The sequence below is a fragment of the Myotis lucifugus genome, unplaced genomic scaffold, assembly GCF_000147115.1.
Source record: "Myotis lucifugus unplaced genomic scaffold, Myoluc2.0 scaffold_144, whole genome shotgun sequence".
Classification (NCBI taxonomy): domain Eukaryota; kingdom Metazoa; phylum Chordata; class Mammalia; order Chiroptera; family Vespertilionidae; genus Myotis; species Myotis lucifugus.
The window spans coordinates 1,123,148-1,145,089 of NW_005871192.1; the positions used below are offsets into that span (position 1 = coordinate 1,123,148).

The 21,942-nt window shown below is 40.3% G+C and overlaps 1 protein-coding gene and 1 pseudogene across 1 annotated transcript in view; one reads left to right on the forward strand and one right to left on the reverse strand.

Annotated features, from left to right (window-relative positions):
• ADAMTSL1 (ADAMTS like 1) overlaps positions 1–21,942 on the reverse strand; it is an 863,772-nt gene that overhangs the window by 671,128 nt on the left and 170,702 nt on the right.
• On the forward strand, positions 780–20,385 carry LOC102442264 (annotated as a pseudogene).

A 21,942-nucleotide genomic window follows, 5' to 3' on the forward strand; every position in this document is an offset into this window, starting at 1 on the left:
ATATTTGTAAAAACTTTTATAGATTATTTCTATGTTTTTATTGTAATACATACAAAATATAGCTCCCTCCTTTTTAAAAAGAAATAATTTGTACCTTGGTATTTTTAAATAAGATCCAAAAGTCTTCTATGTTTACCTTCCTTCTGCTCTTCTTTGTCAAGGTCATCTCTATGTTAGGGTTACCCTGTAGCCTAGATATCTACTTTTTTAGTCATTTTCTGGGGCAATAGAGGAAGAGAGATTAGGATTAGGGGGTAGGGAGCAAGCAAAACGGGGGGGGGGAGGGTGAGAGAGAGATCAAGGTTCTTAACATCTGTTTGTAGTTGAATTGCTTAATTTGTGGAATCCTAGTGATTCCCAATTTCATGAGATGGTGTTATATAACACATTCAATATTTTAATTCAAATTCTATAATTTGAGGGTGTTTCTACTAACACAGAAGACATCCAGAAATACTATCATTGGTGCTGTGTTTATAAATGCAAATCTCATTACCCTGAGGGCCCATTAATAGTTTAACGGGAAATATAAAGCAACTTTCTGACTTTCCATGATCACATCCCACTAAAATCATAGCCTAATAGAATTCTCCCCAAATTTAACCTCTCTTTGAGACTCTGTATACTTAGATGTCTTTCAACTGAACTAAACCTCTCCCATGACACAAACCTCTGGACAACTTTATGTATCTAGTCATCAGCTAGACCGCAAATTTACATAAAACTCAGCAATCATCAGGCACCTTGTCAGCTCTTAATGAAAACATCTCAATTCGATCATGTACTGCAGCCCTAATCCAGTTGCAGATGCCTTTTCTAAACAAAGGTAAAGGTCCAATCCTAACATACTGAATCGCCACACTGTTGCCATAGAAACTTGAGGGAAACATATGTGGGGGGGAAAGAAAATGAAACGGTGGTGTGCTTAGATTCTTTGCTTTAAACAGCACTCCTGAGAATTTTCGTAGTCTCTGTGTGCAGACAAAATGACAGGCACCTCTCCCGTCTGCCCGCCCAGCTGTGAGCTCACTCACCTTCTCAGTGCTGACAGTGAAGACTCCTTAAAACAGGGATGACAAAACATAAAGGCTTTCCACACGCAGCATACCAAGCACCTAACCCGGATGGATTATTTTTTAAGCCCATAAGCTAGAGGAACATTTTGACACCGGTGAAAATGTTTGTATCCTCCTTCTATTGAAGTGTGTGTGTGTGTTTTCACATACTCCACACCCTCCATTTGTTAAGAATTCCCTTTAATTCTTCCTCGATCCACTCCCAATCCATTCCCATATACCCACACCCTGTTCACATTGCTATTACATCAGAAAATGCTGTCTCAGGGAAGAAGGACAGCACAGTCTGCCTGCTGGCCTAGATAGTGAGTCACAGTGATTTCCTATTCTATGCAGGCAAATGGCTTTATCACCTGTTTTCTTCCTACTAGAGGCACAGGCTTCTCTTCAGGTCTAAATGGTCTGGTTGCCTCCACACACTTTCCCACTAACCCACTCTGCCTGGCACAAAACCCCCACAGCTGTGTCAGGAGTCACACATCATTCACAGTGATGGTTACGCACTGAAATGCTGCCTTTACAACTCAGAGAGGCCGCCCTGCTGGCTGCATTGCGTTTTGGTGGACACACAGCTTAGAAGATCTCCCTTGTCCCTCCTCCATCCCCACCCAGGTTAGCAAAAGCCACAGGGGTTGCAATCATGCCTGCTGCTGCTGATACACTGAAATTGCTTGTGTAGGAAACTCCCTCAATCTTCTCACACTACAACTATTTGTTGCAATCTGGGTTTTCAACACGCTGTTTTTGCACCCAGAGGAATCACCATAGATACGTTTTTTGAAGTTTCAGAGATAACTAATTAAAATCCATGTTGAGTTGTTTGGATAACTCCTTAATATTCAATTTACCCAAATAATTAGTTCATCTGGTCATCTTCCATCCCTATATTATTCTGCCAAACTGCCTTTGCTTTACATTTTAAAAAATCTATACCAGTATATATAAAAGCCTAAGCAACTGTTATGACTGGCTGACCAAACAATCGGTCGACCAGTTGCTATGATGAGCACTGACCACCAGGGGGCAGACGCTCAATGAAGGACCTGCCCTCTGGTGGTCAGTGAACTCCTACAGCCAACCTCTTGCAGCTGGCCAACCTCCCGAAGTCCCTCCACCCAGCCAGCCCGCCCTGATTGGCCCCAATTGCCAGCCAGGCCAAGGGACCCCACTCATGCACAAATTCATGCATCGGGCCTCTAGTGTTATAATAATAACTCAAAATTAAATAGTTTTTGTCACCCAAGGCTCAAAGTGACATCAGCTTATTTCACTCCCCAAGTGTTTATGGAATACCTACAATAATGGCTGACTGATGTAATTGAACATTGATCAGAACCTTATGAAATAGTTATAATAATCTTGATTCTGAAGATGAGGAAACTGAGATTCATTCACCGCTCAATGAATATTTTCTGCATGTGGGTGATGTATTGGGCTCTATGATCAGGCTAGACTTTTGGTGGTGAGCAGTTCAGGCAAGGTCCCTGCCAGAGTCAGGTTTACACTCTAACTGCAATTGAGGAATATGTCCTAGGTCTAATTTTTCATAAAAGGCTGGTACCAGATTAAAAACTAACTATGCCTATCCCATAGCCCCTACTCTCTCTAGCACACTGTGCACAGTCAGATTTGGTCTTTTTCTTATGATCTATGGAAGCCATTGAAAACATTTCAGTAGTTTCTGATCAATGTTCAATTACATCAGTCAGTAGAAATACATGATCACATCTACAGTTTAGAATAACCACTGGCAACAATGTGAAGAAAAGATTCAATATAGAAAAGCCATTACATTTATGAACAATGGATTTTCAACAAAGATGCCAAGACAATTAAATGGGTTCAGAACAGTCTTTTCAACAAATGGTATTGGGAAAACTGGATATCCGGAAGCAAAAGTATGAACTTGGAACCCTGCCTTATCATATAGAAAATTTAACTCAAATGGACCAAAAACTAAACTATAAAACTCTTAGAAGAAAACATAGGTCAAATCTTCATGACTTTGGATTAGGCAAGGATTTATTAGATATGACACCAAACGCACGAACAACCAAAGAAATAATAAATAAATTGCACTTCCACTGATTTTTTTTTTTTAAAAAAACAAGAGATAGAGCTTACTCTGAGAATTAGAAACATTTTTCTCTCTGAGTAATACCAAACTGGATATGAGACCCTCAACAGATTCGCAAGAAAAAAGTCCTATTTCCTATCTGGAATTCAACAGTATTTTCAGCATTGGACACTAAGAAATCCTATTTACATATACAAAGGAGACAATAGTTAGGGAGAAGTTCAGAAAGCTATTTTTGGAAATCATTAGAAAATACTTGAACTTACTGAATTGCCTTTTGCATTACAAAGGATTCCAGTATGGAATGCCTTATAATGGCTTTCTACTTTTTCCTCTGAATTAAGTTTTGACCACTCAGAAATTCAATTCAAATAAGTACTTTTCTGAAAGGTCCTAATTTTATATACACATGTACATATGTCCTCCATATGCTATATCACAGATATCAGGCATATGCAATTTGACTTATCAAAATTAAAAATAAGCAAAGGACACTATCAAAGTAAAAAAACCCTACAGAATACAAGAAAATATTTGCAAGTCATACATCTTATAAGGGTCTAGTATCCAGAAAATAGTATGAAGAACTAGGACAACCCAACAATAAAAAGATAAATTCAGCAGAAGTTTTGAATCAATATTTTTCCAAATAAAGTACACAAATAGCCAATAGCCCATGAAAAGATATTAGTCATTAGGAAAATGCAAATCAAAACCACAATAGGATACCACATCACACCCAATAGAATGGCTAAAGTAAAAAAGACAGACAATAACAAATCTTGACAAAAATGGAGAGAAACAGGAAGCTTCATATACCGCTGGTAAGAATGCAAAATTGTTCCATCACTTTGAAAAACAATTTGGCAGTTTCTTAAAAAGTTAAAAACGAAGTTGAACAGTGAGTCCCTTTATTTTTTAATTTTATTTAAAAAAAATTTTTTTATTGATTTCAGAGAGGAAGGGTGCCAGAAGCCAATTCAAGCATGTAGCAGGGCTGAATCATCTGGAGTGACAAGGGCATTTCCCCAAACCTGAAAAGGGATGATTGCTTGCTGCCAGACAGCTCAGGGCATCTTAATCTACATGTTATTGCCTCCTCCTGGCCAAACACCTGAACAGTCAGAGGTAATTCCCCATTCTGACAATGGACTGTATATAGGAAACCCTACCCTTTGATGTGTATATCTACCTCGCCTTAGGACAAATTGTGTTAATAAAAAGTAAGGGGTCCTGAGAGGAGGAGAACTTAGTTCCTTAAGCTAAGTCTTCTCTGACTCCCTATAATGCCTTTCAAAATCATGTTTCCGCTCTGGACTCTTATTGAATTTATGCACAGCCCCTTCTCCAGATTTCTGAACCCTTATTGATGCTGGATCAAGACCACCGGCTTTAGAAGGAAGAGGGAGAGAGAGATAGAAGCTTCAATGATGAGAGAGAATCATTGATTGGCTGCCTCCTGCCCACCCCACACTGAGGATCTATCCACAACCCCAGCATGTGCTCTGACCCAGAATTGGACTGTGACCTCCTGGTTCATAGATCAATGCTCAACCACTGAGCCACACTGGCCAGGCAACAGGGAGTCCCTTTAAAGAAAGAGTTTAATATGTCACAGTAATTATACTGTAGGAATACACACAAAAGAATTAAAAATGTATGTCCATACCAAAACTTGTAAATTAATGTTCATAGCATTATCATTTATATAGTCAAAAAGTTTCCTGATCGCCCCTAACCACTGTGCCTGCCTGCCTGATTGCCCCTAACCGCCTCTGCCTCAGCCCCCACCACCGTGGCTTCATCTGGAAGGTCATCCAGAAGGATGTCTGGAATGACATCCAGAAAGGTCATTGGGCTGTCTGGTCTAATTAGCATATTACACTTTTATTATTATAGATACCATTCTATTCAAATGAAATGGCCAGAATAGGCAAAACCATAGAGACAGAAAGTAAGTTACTGGCTACTTTGAACTGGGAAGTTGAGAAAATGAAGAATGACTATTAGTTGGTATGAGATTTCTTTTTGAGGTGATAAAAATGTTCTAAAGAATTCTTAGAATGGTAGTGGTTGTAAACATTGTATGCAGAGGTAGTTTGGCAGCATGCAGATAGCAAGAAATGGTCACTCACAACTCACCACAGTATTAGAGGTAAACATATACTATCCTTTTAATCCTCCCTCCCCCATAGCAGGAGTCTTATACATACATTTCTTTCTTGTATGATATGTGTATATACTGTATATATGTCATCCATATGATATATGTAGCATTCCATAGGAAAATGCTGTAGGGAATAAGGACAGAAGTTATCTCTTTTTTAGTAGTTATCTTTCAGTGGGATTTCAAAAAAAATTATTTGTCTTATAGCTTTTGGTATTTCTCAAATGTTTTATAATGTGTTTGTATTGCTTTCGTAATCTGAGAAAAATACATCTTAATGGTTTTTTTTAAACAAGCTTCAGGCTGCATAATCGCTCTTACTTTAAGGTTCCCCCCTTTAGGGACTAACCCTGTCATTTACTAGTGGGTGGGTATTAACACCAATGGCAACAAGACCAACAGAAATTCATTAATACCACAGAAACAAATTAGTTTGAGTTTTTTGTCTGCACAAATGTCATGGTACTTCAAGCTGTCTTATAACAATGGAATCATTTCAAACACATGGCTGAATTTTCTGCACAGCCTTGCTCTTTATGTAGAATTGTCTGCATTTGTTTTAGGCGAGGGGAAAAGAAAGTCTCTGATGACATTTTGCAAATACAAGTTGATGATTTTCAAAACTATTTCTTTTTCCTAGAGCCAACTGTATTCGTTGGAAGTCTATTCCCATCTGCCATCAATAAAAACAAACCTTATCTCAAAACATGGTTGTTTGAAATGTCATTGCAGTACTCCACCTATTTTCTTGTGAGGGGAGGAAGAAAAGCTTTGGTTGACTCCACATTCTGGAGGGTCAGACTGTATTTCTGTGTACAGTGTGTGTGAGAAAGAAATCAAGGTTGAGTGGAGGGGAGAGAAAACAGAGAACTCTAGAATCAAAAATTGATTTAATAGATAATTTTGTTAGCTCCATTACATTACTAATTTTTAGGATATATTGGGTTTTATGATTGAAATATATATACACACACACACATATATATATATATATATATACATATATATATATATATACATATATATATATATATTATACGGGTATTACTCAAATGTAATGTGCATATAAATTATCTGGGGCTTTGGTTAAAATGTAGATTCTGAGTCAATAAGTCTGGGCAGGGCTAATCTGCATTTCTAATATGTGTGAGTGTCTGTGTACATATATGTTATGCATATACAGACAAGATTATAATGTCCAATGGAGAATACTTGGATTAGATATAACTTTTACCATTTTATTTTTAATGCAGACTATTCTCTGGCAATAGCCTCCTTCATGAAAAAGAAGATATAAATGCCTTTTAAAAAGTTAAATGTAGCTGTGGCAGGCAGTCCCACAATGACCCTCAATGACCCCTGCCTCTGGTACCCTCCTGTAGTCCACTGACATATTGTGCCAGGATTGCTATAGGATCAATAGAATTGAGCAAAACTGCTATATCATTTCTGAGATTAGGTTGTAAAAGACATGGTGGCTTCCATCCTGGGCTCTCTTGCATACTCTCTGGATCACACCCCCTGGGGCAAGCCAGCTGGCTTGGTGTGAGCAGTCCTAGGGAGAGGCCCACGTGGTGAGCAACCACGATCTCCTGCCAACAGCCATGTGAGTGAACCTGAAGGGAGATCCTTCAGCCGGTCAAGGTTTCAGATGACTATAGCCCCAGCCTGCATCGTGGCTGCACCCACAGAGACCATCTGATCCAGAGTCACCCAGCTACTACTAGATTCTTGACCCTCAGAAACTATAGGGTCATGAACATTTGTTGTTTTAAGCTACCAAGTTGTGGGCTGCATACATAGCAATCGCTAACAAATACATGGACAAAAATGATGTATACAGTCATGAACCCACAGAAAATTGGTCTGTTTCTGTTTCATAGATTTTTTTCATTAAAATCATGTTTTGACCTCCCATGGTTAAAAAAGCCAACTACTGTATAATGGTTTAGGATGACTGATCAATCTCTTTCTGTCTGTCTCTGTCCCTCACAGCAGAGCAGTGCTGGAAGAAGGTAAGAGTGAAGCCATCCCCTCTTCACATACACTCACATACACACACACACACACACACACACATACACACACACACACACACTCTGAGCTCCACACCTGGCAACCCTATCACTGTACATTCTCCCAATTCGGCAGCTGGGCCTTACTCTGTGGGAAGCAGAACACTTATTTAAAGAAGTAGGAAGCAGCACTCCACTGCATCTGTAACATATGCTGAGGAAAGAAAACCATCTTCTGTTAAAATTACCTAGAAAGGTAAGAACTAAGTCTTAGGTAAAAATGATGTCTAGCCTACATCAAAAGCAAGAGCATTATGATGACCATGATTGTTCACTGGAATAATAGCAACTGCTTCCCTACGGCTGTGCTGACCCCTTTGTATATATTAACTCCTGTCATTCTCACACATGCATGAAGTAGGGACAGTGAAAATTCCCATTTTACAGGTGAGGAAACTATAGAGAAGTAACTCGTTCAAAGTCACACAGCCAGTTAGGTGATGGGGCCAGTCAGGCTCCAGAGGCCAGGCTCTCAACCCCTGTATACTGGCCCGCATAATTAACAAATATATTTACTACATTAAAAGCTGTTAATTCCAAAACCAAGGTCAGGTCAAAGTGACACACTTTCACTATTTACTCTCTTAGTTAAGAAACACGGGGATTCCAGACAACTTGTGAATAGTGATGTCTTCAAATCAACTACAATGTGGAATAAAGGCACATGGGTCCAGAGGGGTGGGTGAGCAATTACTTTCTGCAGCTTCCTGAGTCCACTAATCCTAACTGCGGAGCAGAGAAAGATACAAGTGTCCCACCTGCGTTTCGGGATTCTAACACTTGGCCACGCTGTGTCTATGTTTATCTTTGGTCTCTGCCTCACCCCCATTAACGGTGATCTCAGGCTGAAACTGGCTGGCCCACCTCTCTGAGCATACCCAGCGCATCATGAATAATGACTGGGCACTTTCCTTTAGGGATGCTCCTAGCGGCAGGATGGAGTCCAGCTGCCATGTGTTGCCTAAACTGAACATTCAAACAAGGTGGAAAACACTAGATCTGTGTCCTTGGATACTGGCAGCTTCTAGGGCTGTTTATTGCTCGGCATCTTAAATCAAAATAGAAGGAGGTTCACCCTGGGCCCTCTGTTTCCAGTGCACATGTCCTTAGGCAAGGGAGAATACTTTTGCAGCCAATCTGTTCTTTAATAAGAATCATTGAGCCCTGGCCAGTGTGTTCAGTGGTTAGAGTGTCTGCCGATGCACCGAAGGGTCTCGGGTTTGAATCCTGGTCAAGGGCATGTACCTGGGTTGCAGGTTCAATCCAGCATTCAGGAGGCAACCACTCCATGTGTCTCTCTCACATTGATGTCTCTTCCTCTACTCACTCTCTCCCTCCCTACCAATCTCTCTAAAAAATAAAATAAAACAATGGAAAAAATATCCTCAGGTGTGGATTAAAAAGAAATAAAAAATAAGAATCACCGAGTGAGCCAGAATTGTTGCCCATCTTCTTCATTTCTGAATAGCAGTGGTAGCTCTTCTTTTATTTCAATCAAGAGGCAAATGATCCTTTTTGACTCTCAGAATGGAAAGACAATTTAGGAAACTCAGGCAGCGATAGCAAATCCAGCCCTACCCACCAGATGTTTCTCTAAGAGTTTACTTTTGTGTTTTCTATAATGATACATTCATGATGGATTTAATTAAAATTGTGGATGCTATTTTAGGACTGTGTTGTAAGTAAATACATTAAATGAAAGTTTAAAGTATGTAATGTTTTAAATAGTCAAGTTTTAAAGAAAAATGTATAGTTAGTGCATATTTGGAACACTTGTGTGGCTCACCATGGGGAAATGCAGAAGCAGTGTAGCCAAGGATGGTTTCATTAGAGAGGTCCAATGTGGAACACATTTTTAAATTCACCCTTTCATTGAGTTACTCAGCAAGTAGTTATTGTGTCTCCACTAAGTGCCAGGCTCTATTCTAGAACAGAGGTGGTTTCAGTGAACAAAGCAAGGATCCCTGTGCCCGAGGAATATACTTTCTAGTCAGATGATACAGACACTAAATGATAAACGTAATAGGTACACTCGACCATTTGTTTGGTGACAAGTGCCACGGGAAAAAAAAAGGGGCCAGGGGTCCTATCTATACTAATAAAATGGTAATATGCTAATTAGACCAGGCATCTTCTAGACATTCTTCCGGATGTCCTTCCAAACAAAGCCACAGTGGTGGGGGCCAAGGCAGAGGCAGTTAGGGGCGATCAGGCTGGCAGGGGAGAGCAGTTAGGGGTGATCAGGCAGGCAGGCAGAGTGGTTAGGGGCGATCAGGCAGGCAGGCAGGTGAGCAGTTAAGAGCCAGCGGTCCTGGATTGTGAGAGGGATGTCCGACTGCCAGTTTAGGCCTGATCTTGCCTAAACTGGCAGTCGGACATCCCCTGAGGGGTCCCGGATTGGAGAGGGTGCAGGCTGGGATGAAGGACTCCCACCTCCCCATGCATGAATTTCATGCTCCAGGCCTCTAGTTTTTAATAAGATGGTCAAGGTGCGCCTCATTGAGAAAGTGACATTTCAGGTAAGATTTAAGAGGTTGGAGGCATTTTTCATAAGGATATCTGGAAGAAAAATTTTCCAGTCAGTGCAAACAGCCAATTCGAGGCTCAAGGCAGGAGTGTGCCTGCTGTATGCGGACAAGCAGTGAGCCAGAGTGGCTGGGGCAGAGAAGCAAGGGTGAAAGCAGTCAGAGAGGAGGTAACAGAGGTCATTCAAAGGACTCCAACCTTCACTCTGAAGGGGACTTCTTACAGGGTTTTGCCAACTGATATTTTTACTGGATCACTTTGGCTGCTATACAGGGACAAGAGAAGCACAGAGACCATTAGCAGATTATTGCAATAATCAAAGTTGGAGAAGATGGTGACTCAAAACAGGTGGTACATAAGGCAGAGGAAGGATTGAGTGGCTTTGGGCATTCGAAAAGGAGAGGCAGCATTCACTGGCTGATGGGTGTGAGAAAATGAGAGCTCAAGAAAATCTCTGAGGTTTTAGGCTTTAGCAACTTTAAGAATGGAGCTCACTTTTTAAAAAAATATATTTTATTGATTTTTTACAGAGAGGAAGTGAGAGGGATAGAGAGTTAGAAACATCTATGAGAGAGAAACGTTGATCAGCTGCCTCCTGCACGCCCCCTACTGGGGATGTGCCCGCAAACAAGGTACATGCCCTTGACCAGAATCAAACCTGGGACCCTTCTGTCCACAGGCCGATGCTCTATCCACTGAGCCAAACCGGTTAGGGCTCACTTTTAATGTAGTAGGTATATCTGGGGAAGGCTACAGGTAGAAGGATGATCATTTTAGACATTTGAAATGTGAGATATCAATTAGAAGTCCAAGTGGAACTGAAAAGACAGCTGGATACCAGAGTCAGAGGAGAGACATCTAGACTGGAGATAAACTATTTTAGTAAAAATAGCCTATTGTTTTGGCCACTAGATAAAACATCTACCATGAAAAGTGTAAGTCTCCTCCATATGAGTCACATGACTCCTGGGCGAACCACACTGGATAAAAGAATTGATCGACTTCATGATAACACGGGAAGACCCGAGTTTCTAAGCCATGTGCCCATCAGATGGCCAGATGTGTGTGTGAAACAAAAACCCAGTAACCAGGAGTCTTTACATCAGAAACACAAATCTTGTTCAAAATAATCAATAGAACGGATGCAAATGTAGTGATTGTGCTCAAAAAATGTCAAGAGAAAAATGCTGTGCAGAAGCTATTTACATTTCTCCCCTCTCAATTTCTGCTGTTCACCATTTCTTAAAGCTTCCGACCCTCTGAAGGCAATCTGGTAGAACGATGTAGTCCATAAATGGTCCATAAATGTCTGTGTTCACAGTTTATGCAGGGGAAATTATTCCTATTTATAATCTTACCACATGTGCTACAGTCAAGATCTCAACTGCACAGGGAAGGAAGGCCCCTACCCCTGCTATGTAGGAGCATCAACGTCATGTCTCTGCTTCCTGTAACAGTGGCGGTATGACATCGTGGATGGTGAAGAAACAGTTTTATAAGGCACAATGTCATAAAACTGCAGTCAAGGTGAAGTTACCATGTGTGAAAGTCACTCTGAATGTTATTAGAGAAAATAGGTTTAGACTCTTGAAAGGAAAAGCTGTTTCCTTTGCTTTCCTGTATGAGAGGGAGCGTGCACCGTAGCGACGAGCAGGGACTCTCAGCCAGACTCCCTGTGTTTAAATCCCAGCTCAGTACCAGCTGTGTGACCATCAGCAAGCTACCTAACCTCTCTGTGCCATACCTCCACTGTCTGCAAAATGAGGGTAATCACAGTTTTCCTACCTCATAAGTGTTGTCAAGAATATTAAATGAGCCTGGTTGGCATGGCTCAGTGATTGAGCCACGGTTGGATTCCTGGTCAGGGCATATGCCTGGGTTGCAGGCTTGATCCGCAGTGTGGGGCGTGCAGAAGGCAACCGATCAATGGTTCTCTCTCATCATTGATGTTTCTAGCTCTCACTCTCACTCTCCCTCTCCCTTCCTCTCTGAAATCAATAAAAAATATATTTTTAAAAGAAATAATAAATGCAATAATATTGATAAAGTCATTTAAACAGTTCCTGGAAATAGCAAGCCCTTAAGAAGTTTTTGGTAATTCAGTAAAGTGCTGATTTTTCTTTTTTAAAGTGTACTTCCTTCTGCTTGCCTCTGCCATTGGTGCATGTTTTTCATAATTTTTATAAGTTTTCAGAAAACGGCCGGCAGCAGTCACATACTTTTGCATTTTATTCCCATAATTGTAGACTCGTTCTTCTCTCCGCCTCCTCTCTGAGGCAGTTTCTGAGGCATGCCGGTCCGCTGCCTGCCTTCCAGAAATTGCCTGCAGCACGCCTGGTGGGGTTCCAAGTTCTCCACAGTCAGCCAAGTAAGGTTTAGTGTTATTTTTCATCACCTTGACGTCAGTGAGAAATATCACTAAATTAATGCAAAAAAGATGTTCAATAGGATTTCATGAATAACTCAAAGCCCACTGCAAATACAGGATTGTCTGTGATGTTTTGAATTGATGGAAATCCACCTAGGGATTTCCAGCAATTCATAAACCAATTTCAGCTGACCGATGTAAAGCTGCGTTTTTTAAAATCTGGCAAGTCAGAATGAAAGTGGAGAGTCTCTTCCAGGCAAACACTCCAAATTGATTCAATTATCATTGACAACTAATGAATTCACTGTAGATATCGGCAAAAGTCCCTTACAGACAAACTTGACCACAGCAGCTTACATCCAAACACTTTTGACTTACCTTAAAACATGACCGAGGAAAGAATTGTCTCCACCTCGTTAGGCCTGCCTACACCGATCCAACTCCCACAGTCCCCTCAGCCTTCACCACTGTCTTTGGACATGCTTGACAAATGACATGTGCAAAAGTCATTCCACTTGTACTCGAAACTTGAAAACTTTCTCCCACATGTTTCTCGCAGGCTGCCAATATCCATCAGCAAGGGATTTAACATGAATCTTCTTTGTATTCTTGATAGTTTGAGTTCCAGAGTCTGATGTAACACTTTTATTTCTTCACATATGAGCAACATCAAACGCAAAAAAATGGGTCTTCAAAATCTTAATTTTGAGAACATTCATTATGGGGGAATCTTCTTCAATTTTCATATTTTACTGTGTTTTTCACTTGAGTTTTTCCTTCCTCCTTCCTTCCTTCATTTTTTAGCATTATTGCTATTTAAGACTTGCCCATTCTGGTATCAAGGTAGGTTGAAAGTTTGGCTCTTTTTAAATTTCCTCCTTCAATATCCGCAGCACAAACTTGTCAGGGCAAACTCATTCTCTAGAATTGATTCCTCTAGGGAGAGTAATTGAATTGAATGACTAACATGCATCATTTCATTAAAACTGCTATCACTAGTGACTTTTTTAAATGTGAAAAACAATGAATATTTCTTAGTCTTCTTGTAACTTGACCGCTCAATGGCATTTGACCCAAGTAAAGCCTTCTCTTTTTCAAGCTCCTAAAATTCCACTTTTTCCTGGTATTTCTCTTAGCTATCTTGATGCTCTTTATTGATCTTAATTGAACTCAAGTTCCCATTTCATTCCCTAGAGCAGGGGTGGGGAACATCTGGCCCTTGAGCTGTATAAGGCCTGCAAAATCATTTGGTCTGGCCCTGCCACGGCATTAGGGGTGAGTTAATTAAATGTTTGACCAAATATAGCAGGCTGATTTTTAAGGTGATAATTTGTGTGGCCCACAAATGATGCTATAAATATCCACATGGCCCTTGGCAGGAAAAAGGTTCCCCACCCCTGCCCTAGAGTTATGACACTTGTCTTTTCTTTCTCATTTCACTACACTGGTTGATCCCAGCTCCATTACTCACTAGCTGTGTGTCTTTAAGAAAGTTATTTACCAGTAGCTTGTTTGTGCCTAAGTTTTTTCACCTACAAAGTGGAATAACATCATCTACCTCATAAGGTAGAGTTAGATACTGAGTTAATATTTAGTGATTTAACCTTGAAGTATAGTTATAAATAGTTAAGTAGAGCTACTTAATACTTAATATTAAGTCATTAATATTAGATATAATTAAGTTTGAGTTAATATTTATAAGTACTCATGGCATGTAGTAAGCACTGTTTAAGTGTTTAATTTTTTTTTTCATTAAATCTCATGACTTCAAATCATCTCCCATGTGCTGTTGCCTCTCCAGACCTATATTTTCAACCAAGATCTTCTCTAGAAGCCAGATAGTCTCACCTGGAGGCTCCATGAATACTTCAAGATCTATCAGCTCTCCCATCTTCTTATCTGCTCTGTCTCAAGAATTGGCATTACCCAGTTGCCCATGCCAGGACATGGTCCTTGATTATATTTTCAATCTCAACCTACACATCTCATCTCACCATCAATGCTGTTAATTCACTGTCCTACACATATTTGGGCTCCATCCTGGTATCTCCAATCTTGCACAACCCCATCCACCTTCCTCACTGCAGAAAAGAAAACTTAGAACTGTGTTTCCAGAATTTCTTTCTAATCAGATATTGTGCCCAATGAAAATTCTTCCATGATGCTCTACCTCCATCACTCATTTCTCAGCAAGACCTTAAGTGCCTTAGCATGGTCTACCATGTCTTCCTGTTTGACCTATTTATTGTCCTTCATCTTTGTTTTTCCAGCAAACATTCACCTTCTGCAATCCAACCATATCAAAATGACTTTTGTTTTCCCAAGTGTACCATAATTGCTTAGAACTCAGCCTTAGTACACACTACCCCATTTCCTAATCCCCATCATCTTTCTAGTTAATCCTTTCTTTTTAAAGTTGTTTTTCGGGACAAGCCCTGAACTGGACATTAGAACAAGGGTGATTCAACACCTCTAAACCCCTCAGTTTACCTTCTGTCAAAGAAGGATTACTGAGTCAAAAAGTAGTGGTTAGCTCTTTTGTGCCAGATCTGTGCTAGACTCTAGGGATAGAATACCGAATAAACGGTACCCCTGCCTTTGTAAGGCTTATCCTGAAGGGGAAATGTTGACTTGTTGACTCTGAGCTAGTAATTCCCACAAATCTCTACCAAAAGAAATAACTGGTCTGTGTTCTGATACTGCCTCCTCCTACTGTGTATACGTCTGTTACAGATCATATCACTATACTGCAACTCCTGGTTTTCTGTGGGTTTTAGTTTAGGTTTGTCCTCAAAAGAAATGATGAGACAAGGACCTAGGAGCAAGTGGTTTATCTGGTGGATGATCTCAGGAAGCACAGATGAAGAGAATTAAGATAAGGAAGGGAAGAGATAGAATAAGGCAGTGGTGCAGCTCATTGGCCCCTTGAGTGTGGCTCTTCCACAAAATACCATGTGCTGGCGCACACGTACAGTGAATGTTGTGGAGTGAAAGAAGATGTAGTGTTGAGGATTGAGACAGGTATGTTGAAATGGTTTGGACATATAGAGAGGATGAACGAAAGGAGATAGACGAAACAAGTATACAAGATGAGTGTGGATGGGAGATTTGGAAGGGGTCAACCTCAGTGAACATACCTCAATCAGATTGAGGACATTTTTAGCAAAGGCCAGCTTAGGAGTACCCTAATTAAGTTAATAACAATGTACCTACCTATATAGTTTAAGTTTAAAAAATTTGGCTCTCAAAAGAAATTTCAATCATTGTACTGTTGATATTTGGCTCTGTTGATTGATGAGTTTGCCGACCACTAGAATAAGGGGTATGTTAATGAGTAGACAGCTGCTATGGGCAATGCCCTGAAATCTCTCTGAGAAACATCTCAGAATCATCACACCAGATGGAGTGAGAACTCATTTACCCATCACTATTAATCCAGTGTGGCTCCCTGGAAACATTAACTTCACTGCACTTCCAGGTTGTATTTGCATGTGGGTCAATTGAGATGGGCCAAGGCAACAATGGGAGGGACCTCAATAACATCTACTACACTGTCCAATTTCCCTACCAGCCTGAGCATCCCAACAAGTATACATTACCCATCGTCCTATTCATAGGACTTTCCAGAGTGCCCAGGGCAGAGTGTCCACTCAGAAAGTGTATTGAATGAAAAGACAAATCTTCACTACATGAACGTGAGTAAAATAAATACTTCAACAGTTTTTCTGTTGCTCTATAACACTGAAGGCTAAGAGGGTACAAGTGAGGAGGCACCAGTTGAGAAAACAATTTTCTTGGTGAAATAACAAGATATGAAACTCCTTCATTATATGCCTGAGAAGTTTCCTTTCTTTCTTTCTCTCTCTCTTTCTTTCTTTTCTTTCTTTCTTTCTTTCTTTCTTTCTTTCTTTCTTTCTTTCTTTCTTTCTTTCTTTCTTTCTTTCTTTCTTTCTTTCTTTCTTTCCTTTCTAACCATTGACTATTGTTATGGATTGAATATTTGTGTACTGCCCTCCTCCTCCCCCCTGTAATTGATATGTTGAAGCTCCAACCCCCAAAGTGACTGTATTTGGAGACAGTGACTTTCTGGGGTACTTAAGGTTAAATAAGGTCATAAAGGTGGTGGGATTAGTCTCCTTATAAGGAGAGATGCCAGAGAGCTTGCACTGTAAGCTCCACACTGTAAGGACACAGTAAGAAGACAGTTATCTGCAAGCCAGGAAAGGTCCTCATCAGAGACCAATCCTGCCATACCTTGATCTTGGACATTCCAGCCTCCAGAGCTGAGAGGAATAAATTTCTGTTGTTTCAACCACCCAGTCTGAAGTCTTTTGGTATGTATGGCAACCCAAGGTGACTGAGACAATCACATTTGAAAAGATGCTTGCTTCCAGTGAGGTGAGCCCACCAATGATATCAGTTAAGAGTTCTAAGTTATGTTGATTTTTCTAGAAATTCTCAGAAATTTCTTCTTCAGATTTTTAAATCAATCTTGACATTTTAAGGACAAATATTTGTTGACAATGATGGTAATAGGCTTTGCACAGTTTGCCTTCTTGGCATAAGTAACTTCCCATTTCATAGGTGTATAAAATAAGCACATAAAATAGTTAAAAAGGCTTCTTGGACATCAAATAACTCATACTAAACATACTGATGAGTTAAGTGTAAATAAATGAGAAACACATGGATAACATTTTCCTTAAAAACATAAAGTTTTAGACATTAAGTGAAAAAGAGACTGACAAAACACATCTGGGGTTTTGCCCACTGCAAATTTATTTTTAGTTTTGGATATTAAAACAAATTACAATTCAATGTGTCTAGCTTGAGTATAAGCTCTTGGTTTCTAAAATAATGCTTGTCACATAATGATTGGGAAGATAGTATCGATAGACAGTTATGAGAATTCAACCTTGACCTAAGATAGAAAGAATTCCTCAGCCTCATTTAAAGGCAAAAAGGTCAATTTTCTTGCTGTTATTTTTAGCAAGGGAGGCTTAAAGGAACATATTTTTGTACTTCACTCTGAAAAATGAACACATGGGAAGGCATCATTTTAGAGAATGCAATTATCACTGCTGCTACCCTTTTCACTTTATAGTTGAGAGGTAGATGAGAGGGGCATTGTCTTCACTTAAGTTTGTTAAACAAAGTTAATCAAAACTAAGTTTTAATCCCTCCCACCCACAAGTCAACTGGTACATATTATGAGAGTGATGGGTTGGGTTAACTTATCCTGCTCATATGCAACTCAGTTTGCGCCTTAACCATCAGCTATGAGTAAACATACCAAAGTAAGATCAAAAGAGAAACTGGGGTTTGGGGTCTATCTAAGTGGCTTTGTGTAAGCTGGTAGCTTTTCAGTAAACATAAAGAGCCTATTCCCATTTACCTTGGAGACTCCTCATGTTTGAGCTAAAGCTCTGTAGTCACCATGGAAAATATGGCCACTGCCACAATTCCACCAGTATTTCTCCTGCAAAAGAGACACCGTGAATGTCTGGCTCAAATTTGGGCCTTTAAAAGCTTCTGACTTAGGATGTCCCAGCTGGACTTGTGTCTGCTTCAAAAACAGTCCAAAGAAAGGGGGTCCCAGGAAATCATCTATCTTTAAGCTTCATCCCTTGAACTGAGGATCTTGATTTTAGTCCTAGACCCTAGTGGCCTGAATTCTTCAGAGATTTTCTACATCTCCCTAGTCTTATGCCTTTCCTACCTTCAGCATTCTCTGGGCCCCAGTTCTCAGCACTAGGTCATTCTTCAGGATCCCCTGACCAACCCAGAATCGATGTGAATTGAAGAAGATTGAAGGATTGTGGATAAGCCAACATCAACCATGAGATGCCTGAGAGCTGAGAACTAGACACTCTATAGCCAACTGTCATCAGATCCAGGTTAGAAACAAACAACAGATGCCTGTGGAAAACATTCAAAGAAATAGAGCCCTCGGGCACCAATGAGGAGAACACAATTCAAGGAAAGCTGAGTAACTGTAAGTAGTCTTTAGGGAAAGAGCAAAGTAAAGCATTAATGAATACAGAAAAGTCATCTGGAAGCCAAGGCTCATCGTCTGCCTTGAGTGGCTGTGTGCAGGGAACAGCATAACCTCCTCCCTTGCCCCTGTTCCTCCTTCTCTCTAAGATCACTCTCTACTCCTTTCATAAACCAAATTAATTTGCACAGAGCAGTGAAATGTGAAACTGCTCATGAAAGACAATATGATATCAATCTGTCACTCTCTCTGCTCTTTGGTTTTATGGGCAGGGGAAGTGGTAGCAAGTGTAACTATAAATCACTCCCACAGGCATGTCAGAGGAATGTGGGCTCTGTGCAATTGCAGGAGTGGTACCACACTGCCAACAGCTAAGGATTCTGAGGGACCTGGGCTTCCCCGTGCCTAAGAACTGGCCACATGTTTTTAGGAAAGGGGGGCAAAAAGACTGTCCAGTATAAACTTCAAATGTATTTTTTAATGTTATTATCATGGATCTGTTTGTCCCAGGACTCCACGTTCTGAGACAAAGGCATCCTTTTATTCATACCCTTTGAATTTTAAAGACTTGGTCAAGAGACCACCTGACTATGCCTTAAATTTATCCTCAGGAAAGAGGAAAGACATGAATTCTAAGTGAAGTAACTGAAAGAAGGCAGAAGGAGGATTGATTGCCCGAGGCGCCACCATTCTTCAGAAATGTCCCCAAATTGGCCAACCATGTGATCCAAGTGAGCACAGCAGTCAACTGTGCCCCCAGCTAATGTGCCCCGGGTCCAAATTCTTCCAGGATGACCTGCTGTGTAGGAGGAAACAACTGTTTCCAAGTGATTCTTAGCCATGCTTTCTGGGGCACCAGAGCCCCTCTAATCACCACACATCTACAGAATCCCTGACCTCTTGCAATTAAAAAAGAGACAGCGAGAACAGAGACAAAGGTACAAAGCACAGGAATAAACAGCTAAGAATGTAAGGGAGAAACAATAATAATGGGAATTTATTTCTTCCAATAAACTACAAATTAAGTGAGGGATAGAAATTTGTCCAAAATATTTTTTCCATGTTCAACAAGCCCTAAACTTCTAGTATCTAATTAAGAAGAGTCTTTCATGAGACTTCCTCTTAAGTCATTTTATGAAATTGATGGTGGGTTGTGAAAAGGCTGCTAGGTTGAATACTGTCTATCAATTAATTACGGCTCCAAACTTTTAATAATGCTATACCACTTTCAGGTACAACAACAAAATGTACCCCCTCACCCACTTGCACATACCAACGCATTCATGGATAACTACTGGTGAATTTAAACCGCAACTGCAGAGTACTCAAATACTTGGACACCAATCTGCAGAAACAGCAAGAATTTCAAAGAGCCCGTCAGGAACAATGTGTAGAGGGGAAAACTGAGCGGGGCTACCCAGGAAAGAAGCATCTGGTCTGCAACAGAAAAATGTTGAAGTGAAAACAAAACAAGAACAAACAAAAAACTCCTGGAAATGGAGCTGGTGGCAGTGCCTGTGAGACCCCTCAGCCTCCTCTCAAGAACAGAGCTCGAGTGGATCCTACTGTTGATAAGGAGGAAACATTCATGAACAGAGTTAAAGTTAAAGACTTCTGAAGAACTAAAACCACGGCTTGCTGATGGCTGGGACTCAATCACCTGACAGAAACAGCTCTTTTATCTTCCTGCCAAGAAGAATGTGGATTTCATTCTGGAGGATTATGCAAATTATAAGAAATCTGGAAGGAAAGGCAGACAATAAGAAGTATGCTGTTAATGAAGTTGTAGCAGGAATAAAGCAGTACTGCAATGCCAGTTTGGGCGCTCAGCTACTCTACAAATTTGAGAGATGGCAGTATACTGAAATCCTTGGCGACCACCCTGGTGCACCCTGTCCTAGGTGTATGGAGCGCCACATCTACTGGGATTATTTGCACACAATGGAGTGATATAGGCCTATACACCTCTGGGCTAGAAGAGTCTTGCTTTATCACTGAATTATCTTAATGATTTCCTAAAATAGCTGGCAAAGAATTCTGCAACTTTGGTGCCAGGGATTATGAAGCGGCCCCTCCTGAGCACCCCTGGAAAGCTGTGTGAGGCGCTTACTTACACTTAAGTTTGGATCTCTGTAACACATTTCTGTTCTTAGCCCTTCTCTTATACAAATGAAGTGCATAAAGGACTTGATGCTTGTTTTCTGTTTGATTTTATAAACAGATAATAAAAGGGGTACAGCTCCTTTTCTTTTTCTTTTCAATGTTGCTACCAATGTATTCATGGACAACAGAGAGAGATACTGTGGAGTGCTCTATTGCCTCGTTGACAAAGCTGCTTTTGAATGCTAGTGGCCCTATTCCTTTGACACTACACACTTTTATAATATTTGTTAATGCTATGGGACAAAATGCTCTGATTCCCAGTGCCAAAGGTTTGATTCAGTGTACATAACTGATCATACTCATCCATTTGTGCTCCTTTTTTTTTTAATTGGTGCTTAAAGTAAAGAGCATATCCTTTGCAGGTCATCCACATTATTTCATAGGAATTTTATCTCTGCTCAGATTGTTGAGGAGTGGTGGCTTGTTTATGACTTTTATAACCGTATCTAATGCATGTATTAACATGACAGACGCAATGCATTGCAGAGCTAGTTTTCTGGTAAAGCCAATCTTTTAGGAATTGTTTTTCAAACCTTCAATAAATTTTTTCTTTACATTTCAAAAGAAAAGGTAGTATTGAAATGCATAAGAATAGTGAATGCTGCATTAAAAAGATCCAAATCTACGTAGTCTACAGCCTATTTTTTGTTAGTCAATCAAGAACGTTTTAATGTGGGTATTATCAGACCGTTGTGAAATTTCTTCCTTTAAAAAAGGCCATATCCATTCAATTTGATTATATTTGGATTGGATACCCAGACCTATTCTTATTATATAAATTTAGACCATGTTTCCTGTTGGCTAGAACCTCATCCAAAAACTCAGATGTGACATTGTTGCTACTTGCAAGCTTCTCTGTTGCAAAGAACTAAACAAGTGAAGGTGAGGGTGGCACTTGCAAAGTCAAGAAGAGATTATGTGGATTCCATTTTAATTTGTCTACACTCTTTTTGATCACAGGTAATTATAATTTGGCATTAGTTCAAAGACAGACAGACAGAGATCTTAAACTCATGCAGTCTTTACAAGATTCACAGGAGTAGCCCTGCTTCTTTGGGCCTTTTCTCCTTAGCACAATGCATGTGCGCCCAGCAGAGTTGAAACTTGCCCTGAAAAACTCATGGCCTCAGGGGTTCCATTGAGAAATGCTGTGTGGGCAAACAAAGCTCTCTCTTTGCAGCTTTACAAATGATAGGTTTTCACTTTATAAGATGTTTTCACTGCATTCTTAAAGCATCTGCTGATACAAAACAGCGTGGGCCAGCATTTCCAGTTTAGCATTCTCAGTGAAAACAAGTGCCTATTCATGTGAGACTCTCTTTCTCTCCTAATTAGTTGCTTTCATCCAGAAGCTGGGAGAACTAGATGTAGAGTAAGGAGGCTAAAGTGAGATGCTAGCCTTACTCTGTGTGATTCCAGGTCCCCTCAAGCACAACCCTCTCACCACTGGCCTGCCCGGTGACAGACTGAATGGCTTTGGACAAGCACTTCGAGA